A 13,515-nucleotide genomic window follows, 5' to 3' on the forward strand; every position below is an offset into this window, starting at 1 on the left:
TGTTAGGTGTTACAACCATTGTGACGGACAGATTATGAATGACCAAGCGCTGGTGGCTGCTATGACTTTCTTGTAGCATGGAGGCCAGAACTGCATATAATGTAAGCATAATGTCCCTCGATTTATATTCAACAATTTTTATAATATAACCTAACATTTCATTTGTCTTTTAAATAGCTTCTACTCATTGCTTAAATTATGAAAATGACATGTCACCATAAACTCCCAAATCCCTTTCACCAGTTGCTTCTTTTAGGACTGCCATCTCCCATCTTGTATTTATAATTGACTTTCTTGTATAGCACTTTTTACATTTCTACATTAAACTGCATTTTCTAAACGTTCACCCAGCTCTGAAGCTTGTCCAAGTTTTTTGGAATAGTTTTTACTGCCTCCTCAGTGTTTTTAATTCCTTCAATATTAGTACCATCTGTGAATTACTCAAGTTTACTAACTATACTGGAACATATGTCACTAATATAAGTCAGAAAAAGTAGCGGACCTAGGACAGACCCCTGAGGGACTCTACTGATGACCACACTCCATGTGGAAGATTCACCTCTTATCTATACTCTTTGTCTCCTGTTGGTTAACCACCCTGAGATCCTGTTGTGTAGGTTACCTCTGATGCCTGAAGCTTCTAGTTTTAGAATTTTTAGAATTAATCTTCAGTGTCGACTATATCTAAGGCTTTTTTTCAAATCTGGTTACATTATGTTGTATGCTTTGCTTTTTATCAACTGTTGCAGCTGCCTATTCAAAAAATAATCTATAAGTTTGGTTTGGCAAGATCTTCCTCTCATATATCCATGTTGGCTGTTATTCATTTTTTATTTATTTTTATTAATTTATTTTTATGTATTTCTTATTATAGTTTGCATAATTTTACATAGTACCAAAGTAAGACTTATTGCGCTGTAATTACCATTACCTATTTAGTACCCCTTCTTTGAGACTGCAGTCACATTTGCAACTTTCCATTCCTCAGCTACTTTTCTTTCACAAGTGAGTGCAGAAATATGCTTAATACTATTGCATGATAAAACTGATAAAATCTTGTCAGGTCTGGAGGCTTCATTAGTCTTGAACGTATGAGGACTTCAATTGTATCTGACTCTTCTATTTTAAAATTTATTAATTCTTGAGGTTGTTTTTACTTCTGCATTGGACATTGCTTTTGTTTCTCCTTTTACAAACAGTTCGGTGAAATATTTCATTCAGTTCATTTGTTATTTCCTTCTCTTTTTCATTGAGTTCTCCTTTTGTGTCCCTGGGGTTTCTTAAATTATCTTATTGTTTTTTTTTTATCGGTGTAGCACTCAAAAAATTGATTGCTCTTTTATTTTTCACTACCAGTTTTTTTCAGTTTCTTGCTAGTTTTTTGGGACAGGGTCAAAGGAGCAGGTTATAATTTCATGTTTGACTGGCATCCTGTCCAGGAATTGTTACTGCTTTGTGTCCCACATTTGCAGGGATAAGCTTAAGGCTTCCTTGTGACCGTGACATTCCCTGGATAAGTGGGTTAAAAAGATGGATAGATGGGTGGATATCTTGTTCTGTTTTCAAGCTAAAAATAATTAGGGCAATGTATTCAAGGACAGTGTTGATTTTACACAGTGATTATTTATTTTGTTAGAGGATTTTGTATCAGGAATCTTACATTATAAATTTTGTTAGTGAAGAAGTTCATAAAACTTTTACTACAAATGTACAGAAGAAGAATAATAAGAATTTTGCATGGCAAATCAGAATTGCCATTTACCAAATTTTGGACCTGGTCTAATCAGTATACAAATATTATTTATGCTGTCATCTGAAATAGCAGACACAGTGGGGCAGAAAATTTAAACTTTTCATGTGCACACTCTATGCACAATCTTTGGAAGACCTGTAGTTTTGTTGCTCTCCATCTATGCTCAAATTTCCAGCATTCAAATTTAACAGCTCTCATTAAATCATGGTCAGCTTCTATGTGATCTAATCACTTATTTTGAGGGGGGTTACTATATCGAAAGCCTTTTTTGGAGAGCCATTATAGTTATGTGTTGGCTGATGATTAAGTATGACTTTCCTACAATATAGACAGTGTTTGTAGAGTCACAATCTAGATGTCACACTGTTGTTGTTTTAATCTGTGTCTGTACTGGTAAGAAAGGGCAAGAACAAATCCAGTATAATTAAGTAAGGATCAGAGGCAACTTTATTTAGTAGTTTAATTCTTACATTTTAAGTCTTAACTACCTAAGTAATGATTAGATCCAATGTATGATTATGATAATGAGTTGGGCCTTTAGCAATCTGCCAAACTCTACTGGGTTTAGCGAGTGTGTAAAATATTTGTTAATGGTGTCAGTTTTTCCATATATATGTGAATATTAAAATCAACCACTAACACTACATGATCAAAATGTATAGCTAGTTCAGATAATAAGCTGCCAACTTCAGTTATGCACAATGAATATAGCCTAGGTGGTATGCAATTTAGCACTACAGTTATTATAGCCTCTTTCCTATATCTAATATAAGCATCTGAAAGGATGTAAATTCATTTACATTTTTAGAAGCATTATGTCATTCATCACACAGACTTACTCCAAGGCCAATTCTTCAACCAGTATTGCTTGATTTAAGAAAATATTTAAACCCATTCAGTGTTCTTGCCAATATGCCTGAAATGAATTGAGCGTGGTTCAGAAAGGAGTCAAAGATTAGATTTCATACTTAATATAATGTTTTTCACCAATGCAAATTTATTTCCAAGTGAGTGAATATGTAGCAAACAGCATTTTAAACTATAAATATGTTTTATATTAAATTATCTTTGCACTTTTGATGGAATATCTTTTTTTTAATTCTGCTCTCTGTTTTTCAGTTATCAATTTATTTATATTTTGCTACATGATTCAATAGCTACAGCATAGGAGATACAAAAGAATAACATATGAGATTAAAGATAGTCTATGATTTTTGGATCACAAGGACTTGGCCAAGATGGTGTTCTGAACATTCAGGCAAGTAATTTCTCTGCCAACTTGTGGTTAAAAAACAAGATCCCTGCCATTTAGGAAAACGACCATCTCTCCTGATTTGAAGACCTTCTTTAATACCTGAACTTGCTGCAAAATGGTATCATTAAAATGTGCACATGTAGCAATAAGGGTTGACATTTCATTGTCTGCCAGGATATCCACTTTAGCCTCAATATTGGAAAGCTTGAATGACATTTTCCTAAAATGTAGGGTTTTCACAACTAGGACTAGGACCATGGTACCTCACACAACTGTATTTGACTTGTCCATCACACACCTACCTGCACAATTACACTTTACACTTCTATTCTGTTTTTATACTTTATGCTGCCTCTGTTACTTATTATCTATCTGCTACTTATTATTTATGTTTACCTTTATACGTTGGTTTTGTCATTTGGTGTGGACAGCAAAGAAAGAATTTCATTGTACAGGGAAACATGTTTCCTTACTGTGCACATGACAATAAACTTTGAACTTGAACTTCTTCAGAGTCAGCCTCAACAGATGCTGACTTCTAAGTATCATTTCTGCATCCAAATTAGTGATCAGGGTGCTGAAGGGCTAAATTTTGACATTGACATTGAATCTCATCTTACTGTTGCCCATTTGCTCTGTGGCTGAACTGATGTTACTTAAATTAGCCATGCACTAAATCTTTAGCCCATGTTCTTGTTTTAAAACATGTCTCTAAATGGTTGCATTAGAAAGACATTTTGTCTCTCCCCTCATATAAGGTTTAATATTCCAATGAAAATGCTTGCTAAATCAAGGTGTAAATTATTCAACTATAGTAAAACAATTGCATACATCTGCATAACCATTCAAAGCATACATCATTCTAATTATATCAAATTATACTTGCTGCACATTTCAGATGGATAATTTGAAGTAAAAGTGGAAGCTTGATATGATACATGTCCCCACCTTTTTTGCTGTAACACTCCAAGGTGATGTCAAAATCTATACCAAAATCAACTAAGGTTGGTTGAAAACTCAGCTAGAGTCCATCAATAGAAAGTTGAAATAATAGACATAGATTCATAAGAAATACTGCTCTTAACATAACGTATTACATTTGAGACAAAATGCCATTTTTACTAGTCCAGTTTTCTTTAGACAAATAAAATTAAGATCAATATGTACTAGAATGATAGATAGGGAAGAATATGGATGGAAAAGAAAGGAACAGGGAAAGGAAGGATCAGCTCAGTATCTGTAGTATACCACATCTGTGAAACATGGTGGATGCAGTGTTATGTCATGGGCATGCATGACAGCCATTGGTAGTCAGCCACTGGTGTTTATTGATGGTATGACTACTGACAAAAGTTGCAGGATGAATTCTGAAGTGTTGTAGAACTAACTATACTTTCTGCTAAGATTCACACAAATGCTGCAAAACTAATAGGATGATGCCTCACAGTACAGATGGACAATGAGTGAAAACATACTGTGACAGCAAACCAAGTGCTTTTCAAGGCAAGAAGTGGAATATTTTTCCATGACCAAGTCAATCAACTGACCTCGATCCAACTGAACATGTGTTTCCCTTGCTGAAGACAAAACTAAAGGCAGAAAGTCCAACAAACAAGCAGCACCTGCAAGACTGCTGCAGTAAAGTCATGGCAAAGTATTTGTTGGGTGGATGCCCAGCACTTGGAGAAGGCCATGGGTTCCAGACTTTAGACAGTCATTGACTGCAAGTGATTTCCAACCAATTGTTGAAAATGATGATTATGTTCATGATTATGTTAGTTTGTCCAAATACTTTTGAGCCCCTGAAAATGGGTGGACCATGGATAAAAATGTCTACCTTTTCTAAATGGCTCATACAATGTTTTTATTAAACATCTTAAATTAAAAATGCAAGTCTACACTTCAATCACATCTTGATTGATTCAATGCAAATACACTGTGGCACAGAGCCAAAAATTATGAAAACTGTATTACTATCCAAATACTTATATATACCTAATTGTATAAACATTGTACTATATGCTTACCCTGCAAGACTGCTTTGGATAAAGACATCAGTGAAATACGAGGTGTGGCAGAAAAGTAATGAGACCGATTTTTTTTTTACCAAAGTTTTTATTTTTTTCAAACATCAATGTTATCCCCTTCAAAGTAGTTCCCTTGGGCAGCTACACACCGATGGAGACGTTGTTCCCACTGTTGGTAGCAGCGCTGGAAGTCTTCAACCGGTATGGTCTTCAGCATGTCCGTTACACTCTTTTGGATGTTTTCTAAAGTCCCAAAATGACGTCCTTTGAGGACATTTTTCAGTTTAGGAAAAAGGAAAAAGTCACACGGACTGAGGTCAGGTGAATAAGGGGGCTGGGGAACCACAGGAATGCGTTTTGAGGTCAAAAATTCTGTTATGGAGAGGGCAGTTTTTCTGCACCATTTTGGCACAGACCTTTCGCATGTGCAAATGTTCAGTCAAAATTTGATGTTTTGTTCACTCAACATTCTTATTGTTAAACGACGGTCTGATCTCACACGTTCGATGTTTTCATTGGTTTTCAAAGTTGAAGTCCTCCCTGAACGGTGTTCATCTTCAACGTGTTTTCTGCCTTCCAAAAATGATTTGTGCCAACGAAAAACTTGAGCTCGGGATAAAGAATGTTCCCCATAGGCCTGTTTTAACTTTTCAAACGTCACACTTGCCGTTTAATGGCACAACGTTGCTCCAAATTCCGCTGTTCCATTTTGCGTGACGCACAACCAAAAACACAACTTCGCTAATAGCAGTCACAAAAATCACGTAGTTAACGAAAGGAGTTGAAACTCGCACTGAGCTATGGGAGGGTACTGATACACGTGCTCTATCAAGGACAACAGCGCAGCGTTGCCAGATTGCTTGCAGTGTTGCCAGTCTCATTACTTTTCTGCCACACCTCGTAGTTAAATATAACAATAATATAATTCATAAGTTAGTTTGTTAGGACTACAAATCAGATTTTAAGACAATATGGCTAAAGATTCTCTGATGTAATTTACTTCAACTATGCACTGAATTTAAAGACTGTTGGAAGCTAAACATATTTCATCACACACATAGCACAATGTCGGCTATGAAGCACAGTGGTAAAAACATCAAACCTTTTAAATGGCTTTCGGCAGCAGGGACTAGGTGCTTTTCAGAAATGAAAGAGAGTGCTAGGGGAATTAAGACTGGAATATGCAAATTGTGAAAAGTGAACCCATTATTTTATAACACTGACTACTGTTCAACATAATGATATAAATAAAGACTAACATCTATAATGTCCTTCCACCTGTCAAAAACTGGACTCCCCCATGTCCCCCATTCAGCATAACTAAAGGTTTAGTAAATCCGCAAAAATGAATGAATATTAAACTGAAATATTCACAGATTACTCCATTTGTAAGATCGTTGCCAGATAGTTTTATAATGTATTGGGAATGGGTTTGAAGCAAATACTACAAATTATTTTTTGTTTCAAACCCTCTGTCCTCCATGTCTTAGCATCAAGACAGTATGTGTGAAACCCAGTCTTCAACTGGATTTGAATAGGGACTGATGATCTGGTCAGGGGCTCAAGGCTAGGCTTCGATGATGAGATTGTGGCAATATTTTTGCCCATTTTGCCTGGTTTGTTAGGGTGCATGCTTATACTTGCTATGTTTCCCTCCTCAGGGCTTTGATCTTACTGCTTCTTTCGCAATATGTTCTCGTTTACATACAAAAGCGGGCAGCAGGCAGTAAGAGAACCCCGACTCAGTCGGAGCGTTTCATTTTGCACACCCGGCGTTATTTGGTGAAGGAATGACACTCTCGCATGTGGCTGTTGCTAGGCAGCTGATCGCTATATTCATGGCAGAACCCGTTTCACAGTAAAGTGAGCACGGGGCGGGGAGTAATCCGCAACTGCGAGTGGAACAGCATTTAATCATGCGAAACCTTCCAAATTTTTTTAAAGAAACGGGGCAACCCTAAGGCACACAACATCCAAACAAACGCACACACGCGTAAGACTTTACAAGGCAAAAAACATTAACGTGTGTACATAGATGTAAAAAGTATTCCACGTATCTACGTATACACGCAGCCGCACTCTCTATACTTTCCCGCTCTCTAGTGTTGCAATTCGATGCGCACTCGCAGTCGAAAATAGGAGTTATTCAATAAAGTAAAACACAGTATGTTCTTACTCTGCTCGATCGGTTATTACGGTTTCTGCTATCTGTGAATACAATAGGGTTAGAGATTCTGTTCAGGTAGTTGAGAGCGGAACTCTATCAATCATTTCGATTCGCGTGATCGATTAACACACCCACTGCACTTTTCCAGTCCTCTGCGCGCGCATAGATAGAAGGTTCATTTATTCTCGGACTGGACAACGGCCGACACATGCGCACATCCGGGTACTCGAATACGGTTGCAGTTGTAACCTGTACAAATTTTGACGTCCACGTGTTTTCACCGCCGTATGTGAACAATTTATAACATTCTTTAGAACTTTTTATTCATATCAGAGCTAATAAACCAATATCGCTTTTGACCCAGCATAAAGCACAAGGCAGGGGTTAACGTGTATAATGCTAAAACAAAGGTAAGAGACTGCAACTGGTGTGGATGCTTGTTTCTGTCATTTTCATTATACAGTAGACACATTTTAAAGACACGTCGAAGGTTGTTTTTCTTCGGTGTAGTACATGTGCTACTCAGTTTCGCGCAAACAAAAACAAATCCCAAAATATAAAGCTTTTACTTAAACAACGGCGCGCACGGCAGTGCCTCGAGTAACTATTTACATGACTACACAAGCGGTGACCGCTTCGTCACCACGATGTCGCTGAGGCGCTCACAGGTGACCGTGGTCTCCACGTACTGAGTGGGAAACAACTGTACGGAGAAAACTAACGACTGGTTTCAATAACCCACAAAAATCAAAAACACAAAGCCAGGTTCCTGTTACTGCAGTAAAAGCTGCGCAACATTTTCCAATCAAGTAAAATGTATAACGCATTTTCTTAATGGCAACTGATGCGCAGGGTCCCTAACCATTAATAATAAAAATATTGTTCGGTTTTTCACGTTCATATTAAGAACCATAACATACTCGCAATGTAATGGTGAGAGAAAACAGAGCTCCCTGTGGTTAAGTCTACAAGAACTGAAGACGCCCGTCCAGAATGTAGGAATCTTAACGGTAAAAATAATAAATATTTAAGCATTCTAAATATTATGAACCTAAGCCCAAATATGCAAATAATATAACGAAAATATTTTCGTCCAAAGTATAGCTGAGTATGAATATCATGAATATCGCTCATCAAAGTATTGGTACATTAGGGACTAGAATTTTTACAGCTGCACTTGGGGCTGTTGTTTTCTTTGTACTTGTGATAGTAGCAGTGTGACTTTTAAAACAGTTTAAAATTGTTTGGAGTTTTGGACTTTTCATTCGCCCAAGTGTGAATGTGTGCGTTCACCCTGAGATAGGCTGGCTGTCAGTCAGTACTGAGATTAATCCTGCCTTGTGCCGTATACTTGCTGGAATAGGCCCCAGTTCCCTGCAATCCTGCTTTTAAACCGGATTAAACAGGTTTAGACGATGGTATGGTATTGTACTTTTACTGTTCTTCACTCTGTGTAACCAGTTTTGCCAGGAACTTTCATTATTAGTGAGCAGTTGCCTTGCATTCCTCATATTTGACATACTATAGATGTGTGCTATAGAAATAAATGCTTCTATTAAGCACAGCCAATGCTGGGAGAATTTATTCAGTTTGAGGTCTGAAAACTATTTCTTGCACGTTCAGCATGTTAAATGCAATGAAGAGGCCAAATCATGCGGCCTTTATTGTGGTAGGTATGACTTTTCAGCTCTTGTCAGTTTCAATTTGCTTCCAGCTAGACTTCAGAATTCCTAGAAACAAATATAAGAAACCTACAGGAGGAGCTCAGTTAGCAGTTACTTCCAATTAACAAGCCTTCCCCAAAGATTAAGTCTCTCTTGGCAGCTCAATGGAAAAAGAGCAAGCAGACAGCCAAACTCATGTGTAACATTTACTTTGGCAGATTTAATTAAGCCAGAGGGGAACAAAGCATCCCTCTGATACGTCAAGTAAATAGTCAAACTGTTGTGGTGGGGGTTGGGGCTTAGCATGGGAATATAAGTGCCAGGGATCTGGGGAATTTGAGTGGGCTGGCAGATGCAAGCCTTCGAAATATCAAGTGTCAATAGGGAAACTTGCATCGGGCAAAGAATTCCAAATAACTGCAAAGTCACACACAACCGCTGTCAATTTTCTATCATATATTATATGATTGTGACAATGTGTAATATCAATGTACAAATTAATTTCACATGCTTACACAAATAAATATTTTCATCTATTCGATTTTTAAAACCAGTTTTTTAAATTACAGGGTAGCAAGAAGCCAAGGCTTACTCTGGCAGCATCAACTGGCCATTCTAGAGTCAAAAGATAACCAGCATTCTAGTATTTGGAAACCAAAGGATCTGTAATAAGTCCACATGCATACAGGGAGAATATGCAAACACTCCACAAACCATGGCCATAGTTTATACAGATTTTCTTTCTATGGAGTGCTTCTATGGAAGGAGTGCTAACTACTGTGTTCTCCCATGCCTGTCATGTAGATTTTCAGTCAATTTTTATTTAATATAGCACTTTTTCTGGTGTTTCTCATAACAATGCATGCATGGATTCAATGCAAAAAGTATAGGTATGTACAAAGACAAATACACCCACACTTCTAATATACAAATACCTTATACACTTATAGTTTTACACACATTAAAACACATCTCCAGACATGTATGTTTGTATTTACATCCATTTTATGTATGTTCATAGTCCAAACAAATCAGGGTTGAGGGGGAGTCTTTCCCTGTAGCATCAGACACAAGGCAAGAAGCAATGATGACAGGATTTCAGTTTATTGCATGACATTGCATGATACATTCATGAACATACTGGTGAGGCGTTACATCCAGTTTTTGCATGGTGTAGGTGCATATACATAAAACATAATGTGTTTGCCAACATTAAAAGTCAATTTGAGCCACTGTCCTTTTCTCCTAACATAATCGGTGTAATTTACTGCACACATTGCAGTAAGGGCACCTAGCAATAATTAAGCTGCTGAGCAGTGACATTTATTTAAAGTTATTTGTGATGCCAGGATAAGGTTGACAAACATTATGGCTCGGTGCTCCGGGTCAAACCGTGACTCATTTATTTTTAGGCAAATTAACTTAGGCAGATGTGATGGTAGTATGGTGGGTGGCTTATTGGTAAGGTAACTGGCTGAGCCCTCAGTTTTTCATATGGCATGTGCTATTCATTGTAACTTTAGTCTTGTTATTACATGTGTCAGGTAATAGCGGCTACCTGTTCAGACACTGGCACCTTATGCCATTCTCTGACCTCTTGAGACTGCAAACGAGAGACACTCTAATGATTTACATGATCTTGTGCTCTCACTTTTGGAGTGCAGCCAGATATTCTTGAATGCAGGTAGCAATTTTTTAGTGAATCAGGTGGGAGGTTGCTGTATGAGCCAATGAAGTTCAGCATCGTTGTTGTTGCATATGTACAGGGTTGATTAGTCTGCTCCATATATAGTTGTTTCCAGGTGGCATTTAAGGCACATTCAACTATATACACATTGCTGATTGTGATTTATAAAGTATACATTTCTTAGAAATGTGCATTTACCAGTTTTTATAAATTTTATTTGTTAATACATATTTCCTGTTTTTAATGTAGTGTGCATATTTTCACACTTGAGTTTTGTAGGTTTTCAAAGTTTCAAAGTTTTCTAAATGAGTCCCAAAGTGAAGCTGGGATGTAAACCTGACAACATTTAAACAAAATGCCTATATACAGTACAAACAGTACACTTCTTCTTTTTCTTTCGGCTGCTCCTGTAAGGGGTTGCCACAATGGATCATCTTCTTTCATATCTTTCTATCCTCTGCATCTTGTTCTGTTATACCCATCACCTGCATGTCCTCTCTCACCACATCCATATACCTTTGCTTAGGCCTTTCTCTTTTCCTCTTCCTTGGCAGCTCTATCCTTAGCATCCTTCTCCCAATATACCTAGCATCTCTCCTCTGCACATGCTCAAACCAATGCAATCTCACCTCTCTAACTTTGTCTCCCAACCGTCCAACCAGAGCTGACCCTCTAATGTACTCATTTCTAATCCTATCCATCCTTGTCACACCCAATGCAAATCTTAGCACCTTTAACTCTGCCACCTCCAGCTCTGTCTCCTGCTTTTTGGTCAGTGCCACCATCTCCAAAACTTATAACATAGCAGGTCTCACTACCGTCGTGTAGACCTTCCCTTTCACTCTTCCTGATACTCGTCTGTCACAAATTACTCCTGACACTCTTCTCCACCCATTGCACCCTGCCTGCACTCTCTTTTTCACCTCTCTTCCACAATCCCCATTACTCTGTACTGTTGATCCCAAGTATTTCAACTCATCCACCTTCACCAACTCTACTCCCTGCATCCTCACCATTCCACTGAACTCCCTTTCATTTACACACATGTATTCTGTCTTGTTCCTACTGACCTTCATTCCTCTCCTCTCTAGAGCATATCTCCACGCCTCCAGGGTCTCCTCAACCTGCTCTCTACTATTGCTACAGATCACAATGTCATCAGCAAACATCATAGTCCGCGGGGACTCCTGTCAAATCTCGACCGTCAACCTGTCCATCACCATTGCAAATAAGGGCTCTGAGCCGATTCCTGATGTAATCCCACCTCCAAGTTGAATGCATCCTTCACTCCTACCTCAGACCAAACCACGGTCACACTTCCCTCGTACATATCCTGTACAACTCTTACGTACTTCTCTGCCACTCCCGACTTCCTCATACAATACCATAGGTCCTCTCGAGGCACCCTGTCATATGTTTTCTCCAGGTCCACAAAGACACAATGTGACTCCTTCTGGCCTTCTCTAAACTTCTCCATCAACATCCTCAGAGCAAACATTGCATCTGTGGTGTTCTTTCTTGGCATGAAACCATACTGCTGCTGCTCACTAATCATTACCTCACTTCTTAACCTAGCTTCCACTACTCTTTACCATAACTTCATTCTGTGGCTCATCAATTTTATTCCCCTATAGTTACTGCAGTCCTGCACATCCCCCTTATTCTTAAATATTGGCACCAGTACACTTTTTCTCCACTCCACAGGCATCCTCTCACTTTCCAAGATTCCGTAAAACATTCTGGTTAAAAACTCCACTGTCATTGCTCCTACACACCTCCATGCTTCCATAGGTATGTCATCTGGACCAACGGCCTTTCCATTTTTCATCCTCTTCATAGCTGTTTTTACTTCCTCCTTGCTAATCCGTTGCACTTCCTGATTCACTATCTCCACATCATCCAACCTCTTCTCTCTCTCATTCTCTTCATTCATCAGCCTCTCAAAGTACTCTTTCAATCTGCTCAACATACTCTCCACACTTTTGAGTGTGTTTCCATCTTTATCCTTTATCACCTTAACCTGCTGCACATCTTTCTCAGCTTGGTCCCTCTGTCTTGCCAATCAGTACAGGTCCTTTTCTCCTTCCTTAGTGTCCAGCCTGTCATACAACTCATCATACGCCTTTTTTTATTATTAATTTTATTACAATCCATACAAAGCAATCAAGTTTTTACAAAAAGAAAAATTGAGTTAAGAACAGATCGATCCCCACCCCTGAGAGAGAGAGCAAGCCAAACGGCATTAAATTAAAGGCTTGTAAACATACCTAAATTAATAAATTCTCTGTGCTTTATGAACTTATTTTAAAATATTACTGATTAGATCCTGCCATGTTTTGAAAAAAGTCTCTACGGATCCTCTGAGTATTTGATTTTTTCCAATTTCAAATAATATAACACATTGGTTTCCCACTGACTTAAAAGAGGAGAGTTTGGATTCTTCCAGTTTATCAGAATAAGTCTGCGTGCCAAAAGTGTAGTGAATGCAATCACAATTTGTTTGTCTTTCTCCAATTTAAACCCTCTGGAAGAACCCCAAACACAGCTGTTAATGGGTTAGGAGGGATTGTGAGTCCAAGGCTGTCTGAAAGGTAATTAAAATTTTTGTCCAGAATAATGTTAATTTGGTGCAGGCCCAGAACATGTGACCTAGTGAGGCTGGGACTTGGCTGCAACGTTCGCAGGTTGGATCATGTCCTGGAAACACTTTGGAGAGTTTTAGTCGAGACAGATGTGCTTGATATATAATTTTAAGTTGTATAATTGTATGCTTTGCATATGGAGCTCGAGTGAATTCTCTGCATTGCTACTTTCCACTCCTTTTCTGATATATTAATTGAGAGATCTTTTTCCCAGTGTCCTCTTGGATCTTTGAAAGGGAGGGATTGTAAAATGATTTTATATATTGTAGAGATGGAGTCTAAGTCCTTGAGATTGAGCAATATTTTTTCCAGCATGGATG

The 13,515-nt window shown here is 38.2% G+C and overlaps 1 protein-coding gene across 2 annotated transcripts in view; it reads left to right on the plus strand.

Annotated features, from left to right (window-relative positions):
* Positions 1-13,515, plus strand: part of slc16a4 (solute carrier family 16 member 4) — a 104,245-nt gene that overhangs the window by 27,253 nt on the left and 63,477 nt on the right. The window lies entirely within an intron of this gene.

The sequence above is a fragment of the Polypterus senegalus genome, chromosome 3 (assembly GCF_016835505.1).
Source record: "Polypterus senegalus isolate Bchr_013 chromosome 3, ASM1683550v1, whole genome shotgun sequence".
Lineage (NCBI taxonomy): Eukaryota > Metazoa > Chordata > Cladistia > Polypteriformes > Polypteridae > Polypterus > Polypterus senegalus.